Here is a 16,366-nt window from a genome sequence, read left to right as displayed (position 1 = left end):
CAGACAAAGGGCTGATAGCCAAGATCTATAAAGAACTTCTCAAACTCAACACCCAAAAAACAAATAATCAAGTCAAAAAATGGGCAAAAGACATGAACAGACACTTCTCAAAAGAAGACATACAAATGGCTAACAGACACATGAAAAAATGTTCGTCATCATTAGCCATCAGGGAAATTCAAATCAAAACCACATTGAGATACCACCTTACACCAGTTAGAATGGCAAAAAATTGACAAGGCAAGAAACAACAAATGTTGGAGAGGTTGTGGAGAAAGGGGAACCCTCTTACACTGTTGGTGGGAATGCAAGTTGGTACAGCCACTTTGGAAAACAGTGTGGAGGTTCCTCAAAAAATTAAAAATAGAGCTACCCTAATACCCAGCAATTGCACTCCTGGGTATTTACCCCAAAGACACAGATGTAGTGAAAAGAAGGGCCAGATGCGCCCCAATGTTCCTAGCAGCAATGTCCGCAATAGCCAAACTGTGGAAAGAGCCGAGATGCCCTTCAACAGATGAATGGATAAAGAAGATGTGGTCCATATATACAATGGAATATTACTCAGCCATCAGAAAGGATGAATACCCAACTTTTACATCAACATGGATGGGACTGGAGGAGATTATGCTAAGTGAAATAAGTCAAGCAGAGAAAGTCAATTATCATATGGTTTCACTTATTTGTGGAACATAAGGAATAGCATGGAGGACATTAGGAGAAGGAAGGGAAAAATGAAGGGGGGGAATCGGAGGGGGAGACGAACCATGAGAGACTATGGACTCTGAGAAACAAACTGAGGGTTCTGGAGGGGAGGGGGGTGGGAGGATGGGTTAGCCTGGTGGTGGGTATTGAGGGGGGCACGTACTGCATGGAGCACTGGGTATTATACGAAAACAATGAATCATGGAACACTACATTAAAACTAATGATGTACCATATGGGACTAACATAACATAATAAAATTAAAAAAACAAATTAAATAAAAAAATACTGTGCGATCTCATTTGTATGTAGAATCTAAAAAGTTGAATACAGAGAAGCAGAGAGTAAAATGGTGGGTGACCAGAGGCAGGGAGGTGGGGGAAATGGGGGGATGGTTAAAGAGTAAAAGGTTACAGTTAAGTAGGATGAGTAAGTCTAGAGGTCTAATGTACAGCATGATGATTATAGTTAATAACACTGTATTTTATACTGGAAATTTGCTAAAAGAGTAGAATTCAGGTGCTCTCACCACACACACAAAACTCACTACTTTTTAATTTCTCAAAACTCACCATTAACAGAGTAAAGGTAAACCACAGAAGGGAAGAAGATATTGCAATATCTATTAACAAACAATAGTCATATCCAGAATATATAAAGAACTATTAAAAGTCAGTAAGAAAAAGACAAATCAATTTAAAAAATGAGCAAGAAACTTGAATGAGCACTTCATCAGAAAGGATATCCAAGTAGCCAATACACATATGAAAATGTACTCGATATCATCAGTCATCACAGGAATGCAAATTAAAACCACAATGAAATACCACTGCACTCCTACCAGAATGGCTAAAAATAAAAAAACTGACAATAACAAGTACAGTGTAGGATGCAGAGAAAGGAGAGTACTCGCACCCTGCTGGTGGGAGTGAAAACTGATAGAACCACTTTGGAAAAGAGGTTTGACACATGCAGTGTGTACCAGCAGTTCCCATATATATATATGGATATATATATAGAGATATATATATATCTCTATATATATATCTCCAGCAGAAATACATGCACATTTTCCCCAAAAGACTCTAAAGGAACTTTTTTCTTAGCACCGTTGTTCATGTAACCAAATCCGGAGAATAGCCCAAATGACCATCAACAACAGAATGGATAAATAACTTCATACTACATGGTGCATTTTTACTATTCGGCAGTTAAAACGAATGACCTTCAGCTCCATTAAAAGAAAAAGAAAAAAAGGATGACCCTCACAAAGTTAATGTTGAACAAAAGAAACCATCACAAAAGAGGATGCACTGTATGACTCCATTCATAATCAGGTCAAGAATAGGCCCATGGTTCTCAGAGAACTGTCCCAGCCCAGCAGCAGCAGCATCACCTGGTAACTTGGGAGGAGTGAGAATTCTCCACCTGAGACACACTGAATCAGAAACTCTGAGGGTGAGTCCCAGAAATCCGTTTTAACAAATCTAGCTGATTCTCATGTGCACTGACGTTTGAAAACCACTGGAAACGATAAAATTGATCTACGGTGTTAGAAGTTAGGATAGTGATTGTTTGAGGGTGTGGGGGCCAGGGCGTGCGAGGGTTGCAGAATGGTAGCTATTAGATTCCATTTCCTTGGCCTGGGTGGGAGTCACGCAAGTGTTTCTAGTTTCACTGGTGATAATTTGCTGATCTGAATGCATGCTTGTGATTTCTGCATTGTGTTGTTTGTGTGTTATGTTTCATTTTAAGAACCTACTAGAAAAGAGCTACATGATAAAACTGAAGAAATCTTCCCAAAAACAAAGACAAAAAGATGGAAAAATGAGTGAGTGGTAAGATGAGGGGCAGAGCATTCAGCATCTCAACAACAGACATTCCAGAAAGAGAAAACAGAAAGAGAAGGGGAGGAAAACATCTAAGGAATAATTTAAGAAAATTCCCCGGAAATGAAGCCCATGAATTTCCAAATTAATTGAAAGGGCCTACAATGGATGAAAATACACACACTTAGGCAAATTTCATCATCAGAAACAAAAAAAGATCCCACAAGCTTCCAGAAAGAAAACACAGGTCTCATACAAAGGGTCAGACATCAGAGTGGCTTTGGACTTCTCTGTAGTGACACTGGAAAATAGAAGGCATGAGACAATGCATTTAAAATTAAGAAAAACTATTTCCAAGCTAGAAGTCTATATTTTTCCAAACTAGGAATCTATAAGAACAGAATAACAACATTTTCATATATGTAAGATCTCAAAAAATGTACAGCCCATTACTTCCTAGGGATGTTACTGGAAAATATTTTCCACTAAAATAAGGGAATAAAGAAAAAGGAAGGCATGGGACCCAGGAAAACAGGATATTCAATACAGGAAAGTACAGTAACCACAACCTCTACACAGTGGGATGTCCTGCAGCCAGGTTGATGGTAAGAGGAGACCCCAGGATGACAGTGGGCCCCAGGTAGCCACGAGTCCAGCCTGAAGCAGGCCCAAGGATCCAGGAGAGACTTCTTTAAGAGGATAGGAATGCATTAAATGTCTGGTACAAACTAATGCATTAAGAGGAGATTTTTGACAACCAGCCAAGGGTTCAGGGTTAAGTTAGTGATTAACTCAAGGAAACTCAACAAAGAAACTCCAAGGGGCCATTCTGAAGGGCCACTCTAGCTCCAGAGCTCCCATGGCATCAGTCAAGACTGTGCTCATGCCTACATAGCAGCCTGGTTTCTCTCTCTCCCAAATCTCCACTCCTGTCTTCCTCCCCTCTATACACAGGTGCTGATCCTAAGGGTACTCCCTAATAAATATCCTATACACTAAGCTCCATCTCAGAGTTTGCTTTCTGGACACCCCAACTTGCAATACAAGACAACTCCAGAGAAAAGAAAATTTGGGAAGGGAAGGACAATCCATCATATTTGACTACACCATGCAGCTATCAATAGCATTTACAAAGAACTCAAACCTTCACTCTTTGAAGATGACATGATACTCTATGTAGAGAACCCGAAAGACTCAACCAAAAAATTGCTAGAACTGATACATGAATTCGGCAAAGTCACAGGATATAAAAACAACATACAGAAACTGGAATTTCTATAAACCAATTATGAAGCAGCAGAAAGAGAAATCAAGGAATTGATCCCATTTACAACTGTACCAAAAACTTTAAGATACCTAGGAATAAACCTAACCAAAGAGGTAAAAGATCCGTATGCTGAAAACTATAAAACACTTATGAAAGAAATTGAAGACACAAAGAAATGGAAAAACGTTCATGATCATGGATTGGAAGAAAAATATTGATAAAATGTCTATGCTAACTGAGGAATCTATATGATCAATGCAACTGTGATCAAAATAACACCACCATTTTTCATAGAACTAGAACAAACAATCCTAAAATTTGTATGGAACCAGAAAAGACCCCGAATAGCCAAAGTAACACTTTAAAAGAAAACCAAAGTTGGAGGCATCACAATCCCAGACTTCAAGCTGTATTACAAAGCTGTAATCATTAAGATAGTATGGTACTGGCACAAAAATAGACACAGAGATCAATGGAACAGAACAGAAAACCCAGAAATGGACCCTCAACACTATGGTCAACTACTCTTTGACAAAGCAGGAAAGCATGTCCAATGGAAAAAAGACAGTCTCTTCAACAAATGGTGTTGGGAAAACTGGACAGCAACATGCAGAAGAATGAAACTGGACCATTTTCTTACACCATACACAAAAATAGACTCAAAATGGATCAAAGACCTAACTTTGAGACAGGAAAGCATCAAAATCCTAGAAGAGAAAACAGGCCGCAACCTTTATGACCTTGGCCACAGCAACTTCTTACTGAACATGTCACCATAGGCAAAGGAAACAAAAGCAAAAATGGAACTATTGGGACTTCATCAAGATAAAAAAGCTTCTGCACAGCAAAGGAAACAATCAACAAAACTAAAAGGCAACCTATGGAATGAGAGAAAATATTTGCAAATGACATCAGATAAAGGACTAGTATCAAAAATCCATAAAGAACTTCCCAAACTCAAAGTCAAAAACCAAATAATCGTTAAGAAATGGGCAGAAGACATGAACAGACAGTTCTCCAAAGAAGACATACAAATGACTAACAGACACATGAAAAAATGCTCAACATCACTCAGCATTTGACCACCTCCCACCAGTCAGAATGGCTAAAAGTAACAACTCAGGAAACAAGAGAGTTGTTGGTGAGGATGCAGAGAAAGGGAAACCCTCTTATACTGTTGGTGGGAATGCAAACTGGTGCAGCCACTGTGGAAAACAGTATGAAGGTTCTTCAACATGTTAAAGATAGAACTACCCTACAACCTAGCAATAGCACTATTGGGTATTTATCCAAAGGATACAAAAATGCTAATTCAAAGGGGCACACACACACCCCAATGTTTGTAACAGCACTATCCACAATAGCCAATTTATGGAAAGAGCCCAGATATCCGTCAACTGATGAATGGATAAAGAAGATGTGGTGTATATATACACAATGGAATACTACTCAGCCATCAAAAAGAATGAAATCTTGCCATTTGCAACAATGTGGATGGAACTGGAGTGTATTATGCTAAGTGAAATAAATCAGTCAGAGGAAGATAAATATGATTTTACTCATTTGTGGAATTTAAGAAACAAAACAGATGAACATAGGGAAAGGGAAGGAAGAATAAAATAAGATAAAAGCAGAGGGAGGCAAACTATAAGTGACTCTTTTAACTATAGAGAACAAACTGAGGGTTGCTGGAGGTAGGTGGGGGGATGGGCAAATGGGTGATGGGCATTAAGGAGGGCACTTGTGATGAGCACTGGGTGTTATATGTAAGTGATGAATCACTAAAATCTACTCCTGAAACCAATACTACACTATATGTTAACTCAAATTTAAATTTAAAAAAAAATAACATTTACATAACCATAATAACAACAATTCTATATATTGATTTAACTAAAACTACCATATCATTTTTTTTTAAAGATTTTATTTATTTATTTGACAGAGACACAGCGAGAGAGGGAACACAAGCAGAGGGGGTGGGAGAGAGAGAAGCAGGCTTCCCGCTGAGCAGGGAGCCCGATGTGGGGCTTAATCCCAGGACCCTGGGATCATAACCTGAGCCGAAGGCAGACGCTTAACAACTGAGCCACCCAGGCACCCCAAACTACCATATCATTTCATCAAGAGGATAGGAGAATGGGGAGATGTGTATGTGTCCTGGGAGAATAGGAGGAAAGAGAGAAATCCTCAATTTCTGTAGCAAGAAATCATAGCAACATGTCAAGAAATAACATCTAAGATGAAGGGTGCCTGGGTGGCTCAGTCAGGTGAGTGTCCAACTCTTGATCTCAGCTCAGGTCTTGATCTCAGGGTCATGAGTTCAAGCCCATGCCCAGCGTGGAGCCCACTTAAAAAGAAAATACCTAAGATGAAAAATCAGCAAGTAGCAATTGTAGGCAGTTATTTAGGGCCATGGGGTAAATACCGAAATAATTAGCTAAAAAGGAGATGAAAGTGGTTACATTTGCTCCCAGGCAAAGAGGAAGAGTAGGTAAGGGACTGACTGCTATTTTTCATAGCAAATTTTACAGAATTAGTTGGCTCTTCAAACTATGAGCATGTCTAAGTATTATAAAAAACAGCTAAAATTGTGGACGAAAAGTAACCTTGTATACCGTTGTTGGGAACGCAAGCTGTGCAGCCACTGTGGAAAACAGTATGGAGGCGCCTCAAAAAGTTAAAAACACAATTACCATATGATCCATAATTCTACTACTGGGTATTTACCCAAAGAAAATGAAAACACTAATTTAAAAGATGTATGTATCCCTATGATTATTATAGCTTTATTTACTATAACCAAGATATGGAAGTAAACCAAGTGTCCATCCATGGATGAATGGATAAAGAAGTGGTGTACATATACGATGGAATATGACTCAGTCATAAAAAGAATGAAATCTTGCCATTTGCAACCACATAGACAGATCTAGAGGATATCATGCTAAGTGAAATCAGTCAGTCAGAGAAAGACAAGTACTGTATGATTTCACGCATACGTGGAATTTAAGAAACAAAGAAAAAAGGGGAAAAACAACAAAAAAACCAGACTCTTAAATCTATAGAGAACAAACTGGTGGATGCCAGAGGTGGGTGGGGAGTGAAATAAAGGGGATTAAGAGTATACTTACTGTGATGAACACTGAATAATGTACAGAAATGTTCAATTATTATATTGTACACCTGAAAATAATATAACACTGTATGTTAATCATGCTTGAATTTTAAAAATGTTTTAAATAAAATAAAACAAATAGATGCAAAAAAAACCCACAAAACCCACACGTAGCTAAAGTCAAAATATTGACTTGGCTGTGTGATCAGGTTTGGTATCTCCATACAGATACTACATAGTCCCTAGAAATGATGCCAAGATGAATATTTATTGAAACGGAAGGATGTTAAATGGTAAAAGCAGACTTCAAAATGACATGCATAGATATCTGCCATCTTTGTATCCCTACGTCTTCTGGCCTCACAGGATCACCCTTTAACATTTAAATAAAAATGGCTGAAATCTTCATCCTATATACTGAGGAAAAGTATACAGCAAATATACTAACATGTAAACAAGTATATATAAGCAAATTCCAATGCCCTGCCCCAACATTGATGCAAATGTCCAGGTGCCTAGTTCTCATGTTTACTATGATTTCCTCTTCCTGCCACTCTGTTTCCCTGGCATCCCGCTTTCTGCAGCTGTCCCTTCTCTGTCCCTAATAAACACAAATATGGAACACTGTCCCTTTTCCTTGATTTCCCCAAAAACTATCTTAGCGTAAGGCACTGCCAAGGGGGCTAGAGTTCTACACCGCACACGAGACCACTTAAAATCAGCAAGAGGATCCCTGTTCCTACATGTTCCGGCTAACCCTGCTTCTGGGGGATTCTCACTGGACATTCTTCTCCCATCCCTGTCTTTCACCAAGTGGCTGGGCCCCTTTCTAGGTCCTCACCTGCTACGAAACGACCAAATCCTTCAAGTCCTTTGTTCCCTCATACAGAGGATGAGGCCTCCCTCAAGAAACCTGCTTTTCCCAGCAGAAAAATCTTGACCTTTCATATGCAAAAGAACCCTTTTAAGAGTCATTTCCTCCAAACTGAACAAGCAACGAGAGACAGTTTTTCTGTTTGTCTTCCCACTACATGTGTAATAATGACCATCTATTATTGTTTTGTAATTAAATTATTTTCAGGAAGAGAGACACCACGGAAGTCAGGAGTTCGGCCCATGAATAAGTGTAAATGTCGAGTGCCTTGCCTGCAGCAACTACCCACAAGTTCCCGCTCCATGTCAGGCTGAGGAGATGCTCCTTAAGGCAGTGTGGGATGTGAAGGCCAAGGCAGGTCCAGAGTTCCACAGAACTGCTGAGCCCAGTGTGGGCAGGTCAGCAACAGAACTCCAAGGAGACTTGTGGCCAGTGCAAACAAGCTGAGACCTTGCCCCAGGGGACCACGATGCCTTCCCCTTTCCTCTCGATCGGCATCATCTGCCCAGGCCTGGCTCAGGGGTTGACCCAGCCCCTGGAAGCCTTCCCTGAAAGTCCTCTCAGCTCTGCTACTTATCAGCTGTGGGCAAGTTAGTTCACCTCCCCCGTGCCCCAGTTTCCTCATCTGTGAAATGGGGGGTAATAATATTTGTAAAATCAAATGAGTAAAATTTATAAAGTAGTTGGCACGGTGCTTGTTTCAGAGTTAGTACTCCGTAATGCTTGTGATCATCACATCATCATTATTGTTATTGTCACTATGTCCATGGACTCTATCCTTGACCACGACATCATATGGTCATATGTGGGAGTCTGTCCAGAGGAGGGCCTGATATGATTTATCTCTGATCTCATCATAGACAGCACAGCTGCCAGCATGGAACTTGTGCTCGATGCCTACTTGAGTAAAACTTTGCAGACATGCTGGGGGCGGGGGGGGTGGGGAGCGGGCGCCTGGGTGGTACAATCGGTTAAGAGTCCAACTCTTGGTTTCAGCTCAGGTCATGATCTCAGGGTCCTGGGATTGAGCCCCACATTGGGCTCCACACTCAGCATGAAGTCTGCTTGAGATTCTCTCTCCCTCTTCCTCTGCCCCTCCCATCTGTGCTCTAAAATAAAATTTAAAAAACTTTGCAGAGACGAAACAGGCCAGCTAAGAAACTATACATTCCCTGCCCTGAAACCCAATTTGAGTTAATTTTTGTGTGTGATGCGAAGTAGGGGTCCAACGTTATTCCTTTGCATGTTGATACCCAGTTGTTCCATCACCATTTGTTGAAAAAGACTATTCTTTCCCCCACTGAACTATCTTGGCACTCTTGTCAAAAATCAGTTGACTGAAATGTGAGGATTCATTTCTGGACTCAATTCTATTCCACTGATCTGTATGTCTGTCCTTATGTCAGTACCACACTGTCTTGATTACTGTAGCTCTGTGTAAGTTTTGAAATTGGGAAGTGTGAGTTCTCCAACTTTGTTCTTTTTCAAGCTCGTTTTGGCTATTCTGGATCCCTTGAATTTCCATATCAATTTTAGAATCAGCTTATCAATTTCTACAAAGTCAGATGGAGTAGTGATAGAAATTACAGTGAACTGAAGGTCAATCTAGGGAGTACTGCCATCTTACCAATATTAAGTCTTCTGATCCATGCACATGGATGTCATTCTATTTATTTAAGTCTCCATTAATTTCCTTCGGTGATGTTTGGTAGTTTTCAGAGGATGTGCTTTACACTTCTTTTGTTGAAGATTCCTAAGTATTTTATTCTTTTTTACATTATTGTAAATAAAATTGTTTTCTTAATTATCGGTTTGTTTATTGCTCCTTTATGGAAATACAATTTATTTTTGTATATTGATCCTGTATACTGAAGCCTTACTAAGTTCATTTATTAGTTCTAATAGTTTTTAATAGACTCCTTAGGATTTTCTAAATACAAGATCATGTCATCTGCAGATAGTTTTACTTCTTCCTTTTCAATTTGGATACATTTTATTTAGTCTTCTTGACTAATTGCTACTGACTTATTTTTGAAAATCATTTATTTGCTAGGTCCTTCAATCTTCAGTACACATCAGTAACGTGAAGCTAGTGTGCTCATTTTACATATGAGAACTGAGAACAGGAAGGTACCCTACTTGAGTTTGTGGGACCCACAGTAGTCTAAGACTGAAACCTAGCTGCTTCAGCTCCCCAGATTAAAGCCTGCATTGGGGATTTAGCAACCTTATTCTAAATAAAGAACTACCCAAGAGAATCACCTTTGTGAATTCAGTAAATTGAAATATGTTGCAAAAAAAAAAAAACACCAAGCACCAATTGTAATTCAACATTATGATTACTTTTTGCTACAAAGTTGTATAAATCCATGTTGTCTCATCATGCTACAGGAGTATGCTTAGCAAACTGCACAACAGGTGTGCTACCTTGGTGGGCTGAGGTCACCCAATTCCACCTCTCACCAGAGTTTCCTCCAGTCCCCAAAACTGAAATAAAGAGGCACAAACCTAAGAGCAGGAAGCTTTTACAAAGTCTTACAGGATCTTGGTTAAATGTTTCTTTATTAGGGCCTGTCCCTAATGTGTTCAATGTTTTTGGTTCTCAGTTGAAACATCAGTGGGAACAGCAACATTTTGGAAAGTGCAACATAAAGATTCCAAGAGTTGTCTGGCCCATGACTGCCCACAGAGGTAGGGAAGGTATTATCTGGCCTCAAAGCCAGAACTTACTAAAGATGGAGCAGGAGATCAGGAACCAAGAGTTGAACCAAGATGAAAGAAAAGTAACACAGTTTGGTCCAGGGATGCTCTTGGCCCAGCTCTGGGGTCAGCAATCAAGCAATTGAAACTAGGCTCTCAGCAATTAATCCTGCAGTTCCAAGGTTGCTGCAACTGTCCAGCCTGTGCAGCTCGAGTTAAAAGGTCAGACCCTATAATAAGCCTCTTTCGGAAATTGAGATCACTGCAACCCCAGTCTGAGGACCAAAGCAGAAATGTTCAGGGCCCGCCTCACCCCGGAAGAAACAACAGGGTGAGGGAAAGGCAGGAAGGAACCTCAAGTTCCAAGGATTCTCATGTGCTCAGCCAGCCCCACCTCCCTCAGAATCAGTATGAGTAAAGGAAGTTCAAAACAGCTAGAGGGTGTCCCACAGGTGAGTGAGCCCCTAAGCACAGATATACACACCATCCCACATTTTAACTTGGCTATAAGCATAGGTCTGCATACTGAACTTTAGTGTAGACTACGCGACCCTAAGGCCTAGGAGATACCCTTGACAACTCTTTTTTCTCAGCTCATACCCAATCCATCACCAGGTCCTGTCAGTCTTGCCTCTGAAGCAACTCTAGAACCTAGAACCCCTTCCCTTTAACTCCACCACTCCTAGTCCAAGCTGCTCTCATCTCCCCTTTGGCCACTAGTTGGGATGCTCACATCCCTTCCTCAAAATTAAAATCTGAACATGTCACCTCCACCCACCTTCAGGAAACCCTTGCATGAATTCTCAGGGCTCTAATAGTAAAGATAAAACTCCCTCAGGTGATTTCCATGGCCCTGCACAGCTGGCCTCCTGCTCTTGCTTGGCTTCATCCCCACCACACACCCCACCATCCTCTGCTCCAGCTGTGCAAACCAGCCTTTGGGTTTGCGTACTCTCTGCTCCTTCCCAGCACAGACACTTGGCATAATGTTGCTCCCTCTACATAAACACTCTTCCCTTCCTCCTCATCTGCCCAGTCAACTTCAACCTTCAACCTCAGGGGAGTCCTCCTGACCTCACTGACTAAGCCAAATCCCCTAGGTTCCCATAGCATTGGGTGTCTTCACAGAACTTATCACAGTTGCAACTGAACATTTGAGTGATTTTTAAAAAATCAGTATCTATCTCTTCATTAGACTGCAAACTCCATAAAGGCAAGAACCATATATATTTTTTAAGTATTTTAAAAAATATTTTACTTATTTATTTTGAGAGAGAGGGCATGAGCTGGGGGAGAGGCAGGAGAGGGAGAGAAAGAGAATCCCAAGCAGACTCCATGCTGAGCACAGAGCCCAACGTGAGGCTCCATTTCACAACCGTGAACTGAATGGAAATCAAGAGTTGGTCACCCAACCAACTGAGCCACCCAGGCACCCCTAAATCTTTTTAATATGAAAAATTAGAGATGCCTGGGTGGCTCAGACGGTTAAGCGTCTGCCTTCGGCTCAGGTCATGATCCCTGCAATTGAGTCCCACATCCAGCTCCCTGCTCAGCAAGGAGCCTGCTTCTCTCTCTGCCTGCCACTCCCCCTGCTTCTGCTGTCTCTCTCTCTCTGACAAATAAATAAATAAATAAAATCTTTTAAAAAAAAAGGAAAAATTAATGAGCTTCCATGTACCTCATCCAGCTCCAATCATTAAAAAGGATCACAAAGCAGGCCCCTGGGATTCTGGAGCAAAATCATGCCATGTGCAACAGAGATTTATATACCTTTTGAGAAACAGCTCCTGGCACATGACTGGGCCCTGGTTTAGATGAAATTGCTTGAGCATGAGCACTAAGGGACAATACATCAAGACCTTCCCATTATGAACTGCGTTCTGCCGAACCATAAAGTCAGGTGCAGGCATTGGTAGTTCACTGTGAAATGGAAACAGTGACCAAGCTTGGTTTGTTGATGGGTCAGCCTGGTATGTGGGTGGAAGACAGAAATGGACAGCGGCTGCAGGACAGTCACATTCAGGGACTGCCTTGAAAGACAGTGGGAAGCAAAGGGAAATCTTCCCTCCGATGAGCAGAGCTGCAAATGGTTATGGAAGGAGAGCTATGTACAGGACACTACATTCCTGAGCAGTGGCCAGTGGTCCAGCTGGCTAGTCAGGGGACTGGAAGAAAAAGGTCTGGAAGATTGGAGACAAGGTCTGGGGTATAGGCGTGTGGCTGGACTTTTGGGAGTAGGCACAAAGTATGAAGATTTTTGTATCACACATTAGTACACACCAGAGAGCATCCCCCACGGAAAGGAACTGAAAACTAAGTCGATTAAGGGGCGCCTGGGTGGCTCAGTCGTTAAGCGTTTGCCTTCAACTCAGGTCGTGATCCCAGGGTCCTGGGATGGAGCCCCGCATCGGGCTCCCTGCTCAGCGGGAGGCCTGCTTCTCCCTCTCCTGCTCCCCCTGCTTGTGTTCCCTCTCTCGCTGTGTCTCTCTCTGTCAAATAAATAAATAAAATCTTTAAAAAAAATAAAATAAAATATAAGAGGGGCGCCTGGGTGGCTCAGTTGTTAAGCGTCTGCCTTGGGCTCAGGTCATGATTCCAGGGTGCTGGGATGGAGCCCCACATCAGGCTCCTTGCTCAGCGGGAAACCTGCTTCTCCCTCTCCCACTCCCCCTGCTTGTGTTCCCTCTCTCGCTGTGTCTCTGTCAAATAAATAAATAAAATCTTTAAAAAAAAAAAAAAAGAAAACTAAGTCGATTAAATGACTCAGCCACTTTGTCACTCGCACAATAGGCATATGAATGGAGTTGGTCACAGTGGTAGAGATGGAGGCTAAACATAGGCCCAACAGCACAGACCCCCACATACCAAAACCCATCTAGCCACTGCTGCCTCGGAATGTCCAATCTGCCAGCAAGAGACCAATGCTCAGCCCAGATACAGCACTGTTCCTTGAGGAGCCCAACCAGCCACTTGGTGGCAAATCAACTCCATCAGGCCCCTTCCATCCTGGCTGGACCAGCAGTTCATCCTCACAGGGATAGAGATCTATTCTGGGAATAGGTTTGCTTTTTCTTCCCACAGAACCTCAGCCAGCACCAATATCCAGACGTTCAGAGAGTACCTAATTCTCCGCTATGGAATTCCATCCAGCATAGCATCCGACCAGCACACCCACTTCACAGTGAAGTTAGGGAGTGAGTCCATAACACTAAGTCATCTATATTTATACTGGTCATATATGCGCTACACCGTCCAGAAGCTACCAACCTCAAAGAGCACTGGAATGGCCCACTGACGGCACAACTGAACCAGTGGCTTCAATAGTCTGAGGCAGGAATCTGTAAGAGCTGGGTGCCATCCTTCAGGATCTAGGATTGCATTACATCAGAGACTTTTATGTGGGGCTACGTCCCTAAGGAAGAACACATGGGTCTAGGAACCAAGAGGCAGAAGGAGGAGTGGCCACACTTATCATTACTTCCAAGCACCCACTGAGGGACACTGTGCCTTGCAAAGCTGCAACTCTAAGTGCTAGTTCCCAGGGCTACATTCTGTAGGTCCTAGTGCACTGAACCACAAGCAGCACCTACCACCCGCGTATTCTGGACTTCTTATGTCTGAGGACCAGCAGACAAGAGTCACTCTTGGCAGAGATAGTTGAGCCTGAACAACAGGAGGAGGCGGGAATGGGTAAAACATATGCAGAACCCAGGGATTCTTATACAAATAGCTGATTCCAAGCCTGAGACAGAAAATGTAAAAGATGAGCCTGGGACATCTTGAAATTCCACAAAGCAACTACCAAGTTCATGTTAAACAACTCGGGAAGCAATTTGAAGAGGCTTCCAACTGCCAAGATGGGACAATAAACATAATAACTGCAATGGAATGAAACTCATCAAATACACGTTAAGTCCATGAGTTCATTACAATGTCTTTAAAAGATAGCCACCTTCTGAGGATAACCAAGAACCAGTCAGTACATTATCTTAAAAGTTAACAAAAGTAAAGAATTAAGCACTTACCCTGCCTTTCCTATAAACTCTACTGAGAAATCAAATACACAAAGGGCAGCATCTCCTTATAAAATTATTCCACCTAATAAATGAAACAAAATGATAGATTAGAATATCCCCATGTTGCAACCCACCCCCCCGCCCCCGTGAACTACTTACAGGATGATAGCTGCTAACACCAAAAAAAGTGAACACCAGACATGATGTGCCTCCTGATAAATGAGTACACCACAACCTAGAGTCTCCTCAAAGGGATCAATCTGGAGGCAAATCAGGTCCCTGGATTTTTTGCTGTTTTACAGGGAATACAGTTGCTGATTTACAGGGAATGCAAAGGATAAAGGAGCACACTGAACTGCACCACCAGCATGAAATTAGCAAAACCCAGGCTGTGGGAAACTACAGATGATACAGCCCAGGTTCTTCAAGAGACAAACTGTAAGGAAAAGAAAGGAGTAGAGGGAGCCCTTTAGATGAAAAGAGACTTAATAGATGTATCAAGTTAAAAAGGAAACCAATTTGATTTCTATAGTGTGTAGGGATGTACACTTGGGTGATAAAACAATAAAGAAACTCAAGGAGTAGTTAATATAAAGGTCACAAAGTTGGAAGGAAGGAGGCGGCTGCTCACTCTGTAATAATTCACTGAGTTCAGTTGCATGCTTGTTTATTAATCAGTCCCTGAAATCTCAGAGTCTGAGAAGCCCTGAATTAGAGCAGGTGCAAAAGCCAAAGCAAGCAGCACTTGAACTGAATGCACTTGATCTACCCAGGGCTGCTGGAGAGGCAGTTGACTCAAGCGTCCTTGAAATACTGAGCTACTAAAAACGCCTGTTCTCCTAAATCACACATCCTTCCAAAAAGGATTTGCAGATTATAAAACAAAACACAGTAGAAAGTGAGGCATTCACAGCAGAATCAGCTGTGAGAAGGAGCAGAGAGATAGATGGTCCCAAGAGAGCCTCGATTTCTAAAACATGACTGACACTCACCTTCTCAGCAACGTCTCCTGGAAAGGGTGTTGCTCCTGCACTCTTTCAGCTGACTGAGGCTGCCAGCACCCTCCACTAAAGCACATAACTAAGCACATAACACCCACCACACAGAGCCATGACCGACTGGTCAGTTGTACAAGTTGTGTAGGTACAAGACCACATACAGAAAGGGTCATTTAACTCTAACTGCCATGAGCACTGGCTCCAGTAAGCAGCACTAAAAGCTGGAAGAAGATAAAGGAGAAGCAGTGCTAGGTTACCTAAAAGAGACTCCTCCCCTTATTCCCTGAGACATAAGGCCCCGCCATGGGGTGAGTCGGTTGTGTGTAGTCTGCGATTTTCAGGCCACACACTGCACTCGAGACACACCGTTGCCATGCCTCAGCCCGGCAGTTGTGCTCTGACCACAGGTTTCCATGTCTCACATCCCAGGAGGGCCCAAAGCAGCAGGACTCGTCTTCACAGGTGGAAGTGTGCACTACGAATGCCACACCCAGGTGACACGGCTCTGGTGACGTGGTCTTTCCTTCAGTCCACATCTACCGAGCACCGGCCAAGTTCATGCCAAGGAGCCCACAAATCTGCTCCCCTCCCCGTCTCAGACTTGACTCTGGCACTAGACTTCCCTGAGCGTCACAATCTGGCTGGCTCCTTCACATCTGCACGCCTTTGCTCACGCTGTTCTCGCTACCTGCAACACCCACTCCCTCTGACAATCCCCTACCGCCCTAAGCACAGCTCGTTATGGTCACTACCTTCCCTGGTGTCATACTCCCCCACAGCAGCACTTGCCTCTGAGTTCCTTGAGGACCAGGGGTCTGGGTCTCAGTCAGGAGCCAGGGCTTGATACAACAGGGCAGTA

Source organism: Neomonachus schauinslandi, chromosome 11 (genome assembly GCF_002201575.2).
Source record: "Neomonachus schauinslandi chromosome 11, ASM220157v2, whole genome shotgun sequence".
In the NCBI taxonomy this organism is placed as follows: domain Eukaryota; kingdom Metazoa; phylum Chordata; class Mammalia; order Carnivora; family Phocidae; genus Neomonachus; species Neomonachus schauinslandi.
Note: the sequence above shows the minus strand (reverse complement) of the source record.